Consider the following 13,752-nt stretch of genomic DNA (forward strand, 5'->3'; position numbering starts at 1 on the left):
TGCAGAGCTTCCACACCCTCCTTGGGTGTGCCACTCTCCAGGAACCTCTAGGTGTTCAGCTGTCCACAAGTTCATCCAAACCTGGTGCTCTCATGTTTTTATGGAGGCTTCATAGGCATGATTGACAACCTTGTAGAAGTGTGATTGGACAAAATGAGCATGATTTAAACTAAGCAAGGCCTGTCCAGACTTTTTTTGGCCTCTTTCTATAGCATTTCATCTTCTAGGGTAGGGGCCAAGAACCTATCTGGAATGAAAGTCTTTTGTCTCATAATCAGATCATGCCCTGCCTTGGGCAGGTGAAAGAAGGACAGGGGAAGGTCAGAGCAGGAGATTCTGCACCTGAGACCTAAAGTACCCCAATTAATTATAATGAAAGACTGGAACAAGGGCTATGGGAGTCATGAGCCAGGAACTGTGGACAAAAACCTGTGTGTGTGTATGTGTGTGTGTAATGCGTATATGTACAGATATAATATCACCTTGCTCAAAAAAGAGTGGGGGTATAGACCTAAAAGAAACCCAAGGAGTCCAACTCCTGATTAGAAACCTATGTGTGATTTTTCAGGCCTGACCATAGGGAATTACAAAGGCTTTATGTGGTTGGCCTCATGGGGAAGCTGCCCTCCCTGCACAAGACTTGGTGTACGCTAATTCACAATAGATGGCAATCTCTGAAGGGAGTTGTGCTCAAGGACTCAGACCTCCCTATGCACCATGCTGTTTTCGCTATTTGTGTTCCTAGCCCAGGTGCCTTCATAGCTGGGTCTTGTCCTCAGGTGCTTTTGCCAAGGCCTCCTTGTGGGCAGAAGGAGCAGGGAACCCTGAAGACACTCTTGCCCACTCTGAGTCAGTGTTCAGTACTTATCCACACCAGCCCTTTCCTCTTTTCCTCCCTGTAGCCCCAGGGACTTAGATCTTTAAATGAAATGGGATAACCTAGCCAATTAAAGAGGGTGATTGGGATAAGTCAAGTCCACAAATACAGCTTGACGAAGACTTTTCAAAAAGTAAATGTGAAATTCTCAGCCCTTGCAATTGTACATTATAATGGTGACTTCGGTATTTCCCTCCTTACCTATTCGTAGAAGAAGTTCAGTTAATAGCGGCTATTCTTTAAAAAAAAAAAAGCAATAATCATGTGAATAATAATGCTTAGTTTAAAAATATGAACATCATTTGCTATTTTATAAATAAAAAATTGTGAAAAGTCAGCATTCACATGTTTAACCTAATACAAGTCCTTGACCATCAATGAAATGATAAAAACATATTGCATAGGACTGTAAGAAAGGAGCAGCTCACCAATCTAAGTGGAGGAGAATAAGCAAAGAATATTTTGAGGTTATAACAGAATAGGCTTTTAAAAGATGTTTAACCAATTAGTAGAAGTTAGCTAGGGATGAACAGAAGAGGGGCATTCCAGGCAGAGGGAACAGTATATGTAAAGACTAAACTACAAAAAAGCTAAGCAGCAGTTAGGGACCAGAATTCAATGGCTAAGTCACATTTGAACATGTGAACTAGAGAAGTGGAGACAAGATCTTAAGCTAAGGATTTTACCCTGAAGCTCATTGATCAAGAAAGGGGCCAGAGAGCATTTGCCCGTCAACCAATGAGTAGATAAAGAAAATGTGGTATATATATACACTATGGAATACTACTCAGCCATAAAAAGGAATGAAATAATGCATTCATAGCAACCTGGATGGAGTTGGAGACCATTATTCCAAGTAAAGTAACTCAGGAATGGTAAACCAAAGACAGTATGTTCTCACTTACAAGCAGGAACTAAGCTATGAGGACACAAAGGCATAAGAATGATATAATGGACTTTCGGGACTCAGCATGGAAAAAAGACTACAAATTGGGTACAGTGTACACTGCTCATGTGATAGGTACACCAAAATCTCAGAAATCACCACTAAGGGCCTTTTCCATGCAACCAAACACCACATATTCCCCCAAAACTATTGAAAGAAAAACAAAAAGTTTAAAATCTAAAAAGGGGAATAAACAGTGTTCTGGTCCAGGCATGGTGTCTCACACATGTACTTCCAGTACTGTGGAAGGCTGACACAGGAGAATCACTTGAGTCCAAGAGTTGGAGACCAGCTTGAGCAACATGAGACCCCATCTCTACTAAAAAATAATACGTTAGCCATGTGTTGGTGGTGCATGCCTGTAGTCCCAGCTACTTGGAAGGTTTAGGTAGGAGGATTGCTTGAGTCCAGGAGGTTGAGGCTGCAGTGAGCCATGATTGTACCACTGCACTCTAGCCTCATTGACAGAGTGAGGCCCTGTCTCAAAAATAGGCCAGGCACAGTGGCTCATGCCTGTAATCTCAGCACTTTGGGAGGCCAAGATGGGCGGATCACCTGAGGTGAGGATTTCGAGACCAGCCTGGCCAACATGGAGAAACCTCATCTCTACTAAATATACAAAAAATTAGCCAGGTATAGAGGTGCATGACTGTAATCCCAGCTATGCAGGGGACTGAGGCAGGAGAATCACTTGAACTCAGGAGGCAGAGGTTGCAGTGAGCTGAGATTGGGACACTGCCCTCCAGCCTGGGAGACAGAGTGAGACTCCATCTCAAAAAATAAATAAATAAATAAATAAATAAATAAATAAATAAATAAATATAAATAAATGTTTGGGAAACAGGGAAAAGAGCTTAGACAGGGATAAAATAGGAGCCAGTGAGAACAATGAGGAGATTACTGCAATAATCTAGACTTTGTAATCCTACTTTCTCATTCTATATGTATGGAAATCGAAGCATAAAATGTCTTGTATTTCTACAATCCAGTTACATAATTCTCTAGTCTAAAATTACCACTTATGCTGTGGTCAGAGAAGTGGCAATTCATACCATTGCTTAAGTTTTCTTTGGTCAACAATTTTCTTTGTGCTATAAAACTGACTTAAACTATGATGGAGAGATGATAGAGGAAGACTTTCAGCTAGTCAATCCTCAAGATTGGAAATTGTGCCGGTAGCTTGGAGGGAACTTCTGAAATCTCCTAAGTGTTAGAAGGGAAGCCATTCTGACTTGTGTGAAGTGGCATCTAATGGTGGTTTTGATTTGCAATTTCTCTAATGATCAGTGATATTGAGCTTTCTTTCATGTGCTTGTTGGCATCATGTATGTCTTCTTTAGAAAAGTGTCTGTTCATGTCCTTTGCCCACTTTTCAATGGGGTTGTCTCTCTCTCATAAATTTGTTAAAGTTCTTTATAGATGCTGGATATTAGACCTTTGTCAGATGCATAGTTTGCAAATATTTCTTCCCACTCTGTAGGTTGAACACAAAGAAGGGAACAACAGACACTGGGGTCTACTTGAGGGTGGAAGGTGGGAGAAGGGAGAGGAGCAGAAAAGATAACTATTGGGTACTGGGTTTAATACCTGGCTGCTGAAATAATCTGTGCCACAAACCCCTATGACACATGTCTACCTATGTAACAAACTTTCTCATGTACCCCCAAACCTAAAATAAAAGATTAAAAAGGAAATAGGGAAGGCATTAGGTAAATTGAAGAAAGCTGCAGAAGTTGCCTCAAGTGTGACAGCCATGGCTTTCCCACTGGCAAAATCCAGTGGCTGCAGCATGATGTTTATAAGACCACAATAATGTCTCAGAGTAGACGGATAGGGAATACATCTCTACAAACATAACAGTCATACCTGGACACTCACCCCAAGGCCAGTGATTTGACAGGCTAGCCAGGGGATAATATGCTAGCTAAGACTTCCATACCTGGAAAAAAGAAAAGTTAAAAGGAAGTCCTGTTCAAGGCATCCCAAGGGACAATAGTAACATGAAATAAAAATTCAGTCATTTCAAAGACTTCACAATTTCAATCAGCAAAGAATTCAAAGCTTCTTTGTCAGAAACAGCAAACAATATAAGCATCAAATATAACAGATGATTAATCAAAATGCAGGCAGTATAGCATTAGGAAAACAAACATCAGCCCTATAATTAAGAGGTCAAAATCCCAGTTTCTGGCTTGTTAAAAAGTTACTAGGTGATTTCTAACAGGTACCAATAGGTGCCCAGGAAGAGCATTCTCTTTAAAATACAGGGAGAGTAAATGTATTCTTGACTTCATCCTAGGCAACTTGTTACTGTGTAAGTGTAACCCCAAGCAGCAATTTGTGAACCAAACCTATTATTCAGTGTGATTCAAGTGCTATGGTAGATGCATCCCTAGCTTTTAATCTGTATGTTTCACTCACAAGAAAGTAGTATGATTGGATTTTTCAATTCTAAACTCCTATGGGTTTTTCTATTAGCAGGGAAACTCTATTTTATGCCATTGCCCTCAGTAATTTCTCACTAAAATACAGACCACAAATATTTCAAACAAGTTGCAATTGATGGATCACACTCTAGCAGTTTCCTTAAAACTGGACCTAGTATATGACTTTTTTTTTACTATTAAAATTTAGTATAACAGTTTGAAAATTTCTCAATGAAAATTAGGTAATGGTTTAATAATTACTATTGAGGGTTTCTTCTCTAAGTGATCTTGAGCTGCAAGAAATCAATCAGTTATTTTGACAGTTTGAATCTGTTTCTAAAATGACCAGGATAACATGAAAGTGGCTAATACTTTTTTATGTTTTAGTGGCAAAATCAGCATAGCCTACAGCTGTCATATAAGTTCTCTGGCTTACAGATGTCAAAAACACATAAACAAACTTGAGACAATGAGACATTGACCTAAGATCTTGATTCTAGTCCTGGCTCCGCTGTTAACCAGCTGTGAAACCTTTAGCAATTTATTCAGCCTCTCTGGGTTTCTCCTGTAAAATATAGTTGTCAAATTAGATAAAAGTCCTTTAAGGAGAACAACCACTGTCTTTGATTCTACCTATGAGTACTGATAACTTGAAGGGTTTATAGGTTCTTCCCACCCTGACATTTTTTGAGGGTTTATATAAATCATTCCAATCAAATTAACTTGGATTCATGCAGTAGTTAGGACTGAGTTGTATTAATTATATCTTATGGCTATTCAATTTTAATTATTTCTGGGAACCCACTCTATAGATCTCTGACCTACAAGTCATCATTATTAGAGCCAATACAAATGTAAATTATGGAACACTGTGATAACTGTGTATATATCATTAAGACAGGCCAAAATGGGTTGAATAAGGGACCTCAAATGTAAGAAAATTCAACAAAAGATATTTCCTATATATACATACAGGTCTGACTAGACTCATGGGATCTAAAAATATGCAGACTTTTCTATGAAGATGACTCCCAGAGTAGTATTCTTTAGATACTTGAGGTGCTAAACCTGGACCCCTGATGACAAGATACTTGTTTCTTTCCCATCCTACCTCCATCTCTCTGGAACTCCTCACCAATCCTTGAACTGATTCTCCATATTAGAAGTCCACAAATGTGAGGTTCTTAAATTCTTGGTAGATGTGAATGTATTCTCTAAAATCTGAGAAATATTGGTGTCATCATGAGATTAAGTAAGATGAGAAAGGCAGAATATCCTTGAAGAAGAAAAGGTAATTCCATGAGATGATGAAGATAGTAAGAACTGTGGACCTCCTTCCTCCTGCCATCCCTTCTCACAGGTAAATGATTATCCTTTAATTGTGATTGAGTGCCACATAAATTAGCATATTATTGAGTGTAAATAACAAAATAAAATAAAAAGTTTAGAAACAACTAAATGCCATCAATTGGAAAATAGCTTAAAGAAATAGCGCAACCATTCAATGAAATGTTATGCTGACATCAGAAACAATTAATTAAAATAAAAGTACTGATAAAGAAATATGTTCAATATTTATTGTTAAATAAAAAGAAAAAAAGGAGATTGCCAAACAATGTGTATAAAACACTCCAATTTGTCTTATCAAGGAAGAGAAGCAGAATATTTCTAGAAAGAAAGATGATGTTTTTAAGAGTCTTATTTGGGGAGAGGGACATTGAGGGCACAAGGGTATGGCAAAGGAGACTATTAGTTTTTATCTAGTTCATTTCTGTGCAGTTGAAGTTTACCATAAGCACAAATTACTTTCCTAATTAAAACAAAGTTATTTAAAACTAAGCATGGATCATTTGTTATATTCAGGAAATGCTAAAATGATTTTTATGATCCCAGTAACATGTTGAAACATTTCAGAAATAAGCATAAACAGTACAATATTAAACACATGAGGGTTCTCCTCCAACTTAAATCAATTATTTTCTCTTGATTTAAAAAAGAATCTTTACTAATATAGGTAAACACTCCTGAGTATCCCTCCCTTACTGCATTATGACATCCACCTCCCAGATGTAACCAATAATCTGAATTTAATGTTCATCATTTTATATTATTATTCTATACACAGGTGTCTGAAATGACATATAGTATCACTTTACCTATTTTAAGACTTTACAGAAAAGGCATGATATAGTTCATATATTCTTTAATTTGCATTATGAATGTAGTGAAGTTCTGATATGCCTCTTAGCTCCCCCTTCAAGATTGAAGGACTTTCTGCCCAGCTTCTGGGAGTACTGGGACTAATGTCATTCAACTGTCATTCCCTCTGAAAATTGCCCTTTGCTAAAAAGAGCTCCATTCTGTGAGGTCATACTCTTTCCCGGGGCAGCCTGCTCAATGGGTGTCTTGACCCTCCTCAACTTAATCTAGTAAGCTTTGAAAGGCCATGCCAGCTTCAGAACTATCTATGGAAAATCAGATGAGAGGTATTTTTGAGAACAAATAATGCACAACCTGAGTCTAACTATGAGAAAATGTCATAACCCCAACATAATGGGATAAGTGGGATCCAAAACTTCAATAATGTAAAATAAAGGTTACATTATTTAAAAATGAAGTAAAAGCAGTATTCTTCAGTCTGTGATGTCCTAAGTATGAAATTTAAAATAGTAAAACTCTAAAAAAGTGATGATAAACTTCACTGAGAAAAATCACAAATGGTTCATCATTATTTTAGAGATTGCATAATTCTATTTGTATTTCCCCATGGCCCAAGGGTTGTTCCCAAATTGATGAACAGTCTGCAAACTAATTGGCCTGTATTCTTCAGAAATATTAATGTCATAAAAGACAAAATCGAATGAAGTAGTCCAGATTAAAGGAAACTAAAGGGAAATGACAACCAAATGCACACATAATAAGACATTTTTCTAGCACTATAAGTAAATTATCGGGATAATTTGTAACTGGTAGGTTTTGCATGGTGCTTACTATAGAGCAAGCACTGTTCTAAGTGCTTTATATTATTAACACATTTAACCCTCACAGGAGCCTTATGAATTAGGTATGATTATACTTACCTGGCAGGGGAGATACCATGATCACGAATTAGGTATGATTATTATCCTAATTTTGCAGATGAGGAAACTGAGGCACGGGGGAGCTATGTAATCTGCTTAGGTAACACAAAGCTGGCACAGAATGAGGAAATTGCTTCTGCCATCACTTAACAGCTTTTACTGCTTATGTTAATGAAATTACTACTTCTTACTCTTGGGTTTGGCAAATTCAAAAAAAATTTACCACCAAATGCTGGTGAAATTGCAGTAAAATGGGAAGTCCTGTGGTTTACTGGTCAATTTAATATTTATATGACACCAATTCAGAAAGCAATTTAGCAATATGTAGTAAATTTTGGAATACAAATAACCTAAAACAACAATTAAAACGCATGGCATAAACAAAAGAAGAGCTGGATAAAAAAATGTTAACAGCGTCTGGGCATGGTGGCTCACGCCTGCAATCCCAGAGCTTTGGGAGGCAGAGGTGGGTGGATCACCTGAGGTCAGGAGTTCAAGACCAGCCTGGCCCACATGGTGAAACCCCATTTCTACTAAAAATACAAAAATTAGCTGGGAGTGGTGGCAGGTGCCTGTAATCCCAGCTACTCAGGAGGCTAAGGCAGGAGAATCACTTGAACCTGGGAGGCGGAGGTTGCATTGAGCTGAGATCATGTGATTGCACTCCAGCCTGGGCAACAAGAGCAAAACTCTGTCTCCCCCAACCCCCCCCAAAAAAAGTTAACATATTTGTCAGAAGTACCCTAAAGCACCACTAGCAGAGGAATAAATAAGTTGTTAGCTAATCATATAATAATGTATAGTAAAACCCCAACATAATGGGATAAGTGGGATCCAAAACTTCAATCATGTAAAATAAAGGTTACATTATTTAAAAATGAAGTAAAAGCAGTATTCTTCAGTCTGTGATGTCCTGTGATCATAAACTTCACTGAGAAAAATCACAAATGGTTCATCATTATTTTAGAGATTGCATAATTCTATTCATATTTCCCCATGACCCAAGAGTTGTTTGATAGGGCTTTTGTAAATTTCCGGGTGGAAGGCTCTTTTTCATTATTAAGTTTTATATTAATTTCTAGTTTTATTACATTGTAGGTTAAAATATTGTTTATAATATTTCTGCTTCTTAAATTCATTTTAATTTTTAATTTGTGTGGGTGCATAGTAGATGTATATTTTGGGGTATATAGAATGTTTTGATACAGGCATTTAATGTATAATAATCACATCATGAATACTGGGGTATCCATCCTCGCAAGCATTTATCCTTTGTGTTGCAAACAATCCAATTATACTATTTTAGTTATCTTTAAATATACAATTAATTATAATTGACTATAGTCGCCCTGTTGTGCTATCAAATAGCAGGTCTTATTTATTCTTTCTAATTATATTTTTAATGCATTAACCATCCCCACCTCCTCTCATCCTACCCCATCCCCACCCCTCACTATGCTTCGCAGCCTATGTTTAGCATCCTTTTACTCTTTATGTCCATGAGTTCAATTGTTTTATTTTTTTGGATCCCACAAATAAGTGAGAACATGCAATGTTTGTCTTTCTTTGCCTGCCTTATTTCACTCAGCAAAATGACCTCCAGTTCTATCCATGTTGTCGCAAATGACAGAATCCCGTTCTTTTTATATCTGAATAGTACTCCATTGTCTGTACTTATCATATTTTAATATTTCTACTTTATTGAACCTACCAATAATTTCTTTTGCATCTAATATATAATAAACTTTTGTGAATGTCCCAGCCATGCTTGAAAAAAAGGTTGCATTCCCTATTATCTATGTATAAAATGTGATACATAAGTTTGTATATGATGAAAAATGCCTTATTATGTTTTTCTCCTATATTTTCTCTTTTTTTCTTTACTTTTATTTTAAATTCAGAGGTACATGTGCAGGTTTTTTATACCAGTAAACTTGTGTCATGGAGGTCTGTTGTACAGATTATTTCATCACCTAGGTATTAAGCCTAGTATCCATTAGTAATTTTTTCTGATCCTCTCCCTTTTCCCACTGTTCAACCTCTGGAAAACCCCAGTGTCTACTGTTCCCCTCTGTGTGTCCATGTGTTCTCATCATTTAGCTCCCACTTATAAGTAAGAACATGCAGTATTTGGTTTTCTGTTCCTGCATTGGTTTACTAAGGATAATGGCCTCCAGCTCCACCAATATTCCTGCAAATAATATAATTTTGTTCTTTCTTATGGCTGCATAATATTCCATGGTATGTATGTATGTATATATATATCACATTTTCTTTATATAGTCTACCATTGATGGACATTTAGGTTGATTCCATGTCTTTACTATCATGAATAGTGCTGCAATGAACATATGTGTGCATGTGTCTTTATGATAGAAAGATTTATATTCCTTTGAACATATACCCAGTAATAGGATTGCTGAGTCAAATAGTAGTTCTGTTTTTAGGTATTTGAGGAACTGTCAAACTGTTTTCCACAGTGGTTGAACTAATTTACACTGCCACCAACTGTATATAAGCATTCCTTTTTCTCCACAACCTGGCCAGTATCTGTGTTTTTGTTTTGTTTTGTTTTTGACTTTTTAATAACAGCCATTCTGACTGGTGTGAGATAGTATCTCATTGTGGTTTTGATTTGCATTTCTCTAATAATTAGAGATATTGAGCTTTTTTACATGCTTGTTGGCTGCATGTGTATCTTCTTCTGAACATCCCACTTTTAAGTGGGGTTGTTTTCTTCTTGTAAAAGAACAAATGATTTTCCATGTGTTTGTGTCATCTCTGATTTTGTTTAGCAGTGTTTTATAGTTCTCATTGTAGAGATCTTTCATCTCCCTGGTTAGTTGTATTTCTAGGTATTTTATGCTTTTTATGGCGATTGTGAATGGGATTGAATTCCTGACTTGGCTCTCTGCTTGGTTGTTGACTTATAGGAATGCTAGTGATTTTTGTATGTTGATTTTGTATCCTGAATCTTTACTAAAGTTGCTTATCAGCTTAAAGAGCTTTTGGGCCAAGACTATGGGCTTTTCTAGATATAGGATTGGGTTGTGTGCAAAGAGAACTTTCTCTCTTTCTTCTTGGAGGCCCCTTGACTTTCTTTCTTCTTGGAGGCCCTTTGTTTCTCTTGCCTGACTGCCCTGGCCAGGACTTCCAGTACTATGTTGAATAGGAGTGGTGAGAGAGGGCATCCTTGTCTTATGCCAGTTTTCAAGGAGGTATGCTTCCAGCTTTTGCGCATTCAGTATGATGTTGGTTGTGGGTCTGTCATATATAGCTCTTATTAATTTGAGGTGTGTTCCTTCAACACCTAGTTTCTTGAGAGTTTTTACCATGAATAGATGTTGAATTGTATCAAAAGCCTTTTCCACATATATTAAGATAATCATATGGTTTTTGTCTTTAGTTCTGCTTATGTGATGAATCACATTTATTGATTTGTGTATGTTGGGCAAACCTTGCATCCCAGGGTTAAAGCCTACTTGATCATGATGGATAACATGTTTGATGTGCTGCTGAATTCTGTTTGCCAATATTTTGTTGAGGATTTCTGCATTGATGTTCATTGAGGATATTGGCCTGAAGTTGTGTCTCTGCCAGGTTTTGGTATCAGGATGATGCTTGCCTCATAGAATGAGTTAAGGATTCATTTTTCCTTTTCAATTTTTAAAAATAGTTTCAGTAGAAATGGTACCAGGTCTTCTTTGCATATCTTGCCGAATTCGGCTGTGAATCCATCTGGTCCTGGACTTTTTTCAGTTGTTAGGCTATATATTACTGATTCAATTTCAGAGCTCGTTATTGTTCTGTTCAGGGATTCAATTTCTTCCTGGCTCAGTCTTTGGAGGGTGTATGTGACAAGGAGTTTATCCATTTCTTCTGGATTTTCTAGTTTATATGCATAGAAATGTTCATACTATTCTCTGATGGTTATTTGTATTTCTGTGGGGTCAGTGGTAATATCCCCTTTATTGTTTTTAATTGTGTTTATTTGGATCTTTTCTTTATTTGTGTAGCTAGCTGTGATGGTTAATACTGAGTGTCAACTTGATTGGATTGAAGGATGCAAAGTATTGATCCTGGGTGTGTCTGTGAGGGTGTTGCCAAAGGAGATTAACATTTGAGTCAGTGGGCTGGGGAAGGCAGACCCACCCTTAATCTGGTGGGCACAATCTAATCGGCTGCCAGCAAATGTAAAGCAGGCAGAAAAGCGTGAAGAGAGACTGGCCTAGACTCTCAGCCTACATATTTCTCCTGTGCTGGATACTTCCTACCCTCGAACATTGGACTTCAAGTTCTTCAGTTTTGAGACTTGGACTGGCTCTGCTTGCTCCTCAAGCTTGCAGACAGCCTATTGTGGGACCTTGTGACCACGTAAGTTAATACTTAATAAACTCTTCTTTATATATAAATGTATAATATATATTAGTTCTGTCCCTCTAGGGAACTCTAATACACTAGCAGTCTATCTGTGTCTATCTATTTTATTATCAATTCTCATAGTTAACAAATTCCTTCAAAAATTTGTTGAAGTAAAACACAACAGATAAAAATTCTTTTATAGTCCCTTCGGATATCAATACTCTTTTTCTCCCTAGGAGTAACCACTATTATAAAAGTGATATGTTTCTTTGCAGTAAATATTGCAATAGTGTATTACATTTGTATGTAGATATAAACAATATTTATTGTTATTTTAGTAATTTCTTCAAAAAAAAACAACTCCCGAATTCACTGATCTTTTGAATGATTTTTTGTGTCTCAATCTCCTTCAGTTCAGCTCTGATTTTGGTTGTTTCATGTCATCTGCTACCTATGGGGTTGGTTTTCTCTTGCTTCTCTAGTTCTTTTAGTTGTGATATTAAATTGAGGTATTTCTAAACTTTTGATGAGGGCATTTAGTGCTATAAATTTCCCTCTTAACATTGCCTTAGTTGTGTCCCAAAGATCCTGGTTTGTTTATCTTGGGTCTTATTAGTTTCAAAGAACTGCTTGATTTTTGCCTTAATTTTTTTTTTTTTTTTTTTTAAGACGGAGTTTCCCTCTGCCGCCCAGGCTGGAGTGCAATGGGGCTATCTCTGCTCACTGCAACTTCTGCCTCCCAAGTAGCTGGGCCTATAGGCGCGTGCCAATACTCCCGGCTAATTTTTTTTATTTTTTAGTAGAGATGGGTTTTCATCATGTTGGCCAGGCTGGTCTCTAACTCCTGACCTCAGGTGATCCACCACCTTGGCCTCCCCAAGTGCTGGGATTACAGGCATGAGCCACCACGTCTGGCCTTAATTTCATTATTTACCCAAAAGTTATTCAGAAGCATGTTATTCAATGTTCATGTAATTTTATGGTTTAGAGTGAAATTTTTTTAGTCTTGAATTCTAATTTGATTGTGCTGCGGTCTAAGCAAGTAGTTGTTATAGTTTCAGCACTTTTGTATTTGCTGAGAAATGTTTTATGTCCAATTATGTGATTGATTTTAGAGTATGTGACATGTGGCAATGTGAAGAATGTATATGCTTTTGTTTTCTGTGGAGAGTTCTGTAGATGTCTATCAGGTCTATTTGATCCAGTGCTGAGTTCCTGTCCTGAATATCCTTGTTATTTTTATGCCTTGATAACCTCTCTAATACTGTCAGTGTGGTGTTGAAGTCTCCCAATATTATTATTTGGGAATCTATGTCTCTTTGAGAGTCTCCAAGAATTTGCTTTATGAATATGGGTGCTCCTGTGTTGGGTGCATATATATATGTTTAGGATAGTTAGATCATCTTGTTAAATTGAAACCTTTATCATTATGTAATGCCCTTCTTTTTCTTTTTTGACCTTTGTAGGTTTAGCCTGTTTTGTGAGAAATTAGGATTGCCACCCTTGCTTTTTTCTGTTTTCTATTTGCTTGGTAGATCTTTCTCCATCCCTTTATGTTTAGCCTGTGGGTGTCATTGCATGTGAGATGGGTCTCCTGAAGACAGTACAATAATGGGTCTTGGTTCTTTATCCAGCTTGCCATTTGTGCCTTTTAATTGGGGCATGTAGCCACTTTACATTCAAGGTTAGTATTGATGTATGTGGCTTTGATCCTGTCATCAAGATGTTAGCTGGTTATCATGCAGACTTGTTTGTATGGTTGCTTTATTGTGTCACTTATCTGTGTACTTAAGTGTGTTTTTGTAGTGACTGGTAATGGTTTTCTCTTTTCATATTTAGAGCTTACTTCAGGAGTTCCTGTAAGGCAGGTCTAGTGGCAATAAATTCCTTCACCATTTCCTTGTCTGAAAAGCATCTTATCTCTCCTTCACTTATAAAGCTAAGTTCAGACAAATATGAAATTCTGGTATGGAATTTCTTTTTTTTTAAAGAATGTTGAATCTGGGCGTGGTGGCTCATGCTATAATCCCAGCACTTTGGGAGGCCAAGGCAGGCAGATCA

The 13,752-nt window shown here is 37.2% G+C and overlaps 1 long non-coding RNA gene across 3 annotated transcripts in view; it reads right to left on the minus strand.

The window, feature by feature from the left end:
* LOC131381393 (uncharacterized) overlaps positions 1-13,752 on the minus strand; it is an 88,015-nt gene that overhangs the window by 60,602 nt on the left and 13,661 nt on the right. For all 3 annotated transcript variants that reach the window (XR_009210136.1, XR_009210135.1, XR_009210134.1), the window contains exons 2-3: positions 5,361-5,525; positions 4,732-4,814 (exon numbers count right to left, since the gene is read on the minus strand). This is a non-coding gene — a long non-coding RNA (uncharacterized LOC131381393). The remainder of the gene's footprint in view (positions 1-4,731; positions 4,815-5,360; positions 5,526-13,752) is intronic.

Source organism: Hylobates moloch, unplaced genomic scaffold (genome assembly GCF_009828535.3).
Source record: "Hylobates moloch isolate HMO894 unplaced genomic scaffold, HMol_V3 SCAFFOLD_15, whole genome shotgun sequence".
Taxonomy (NCBI): Eukaryota; Metazoa; Chordata; class Mammalia; order Primates; family Hylobatidae; genus Hylobates; species Hylobates moloch.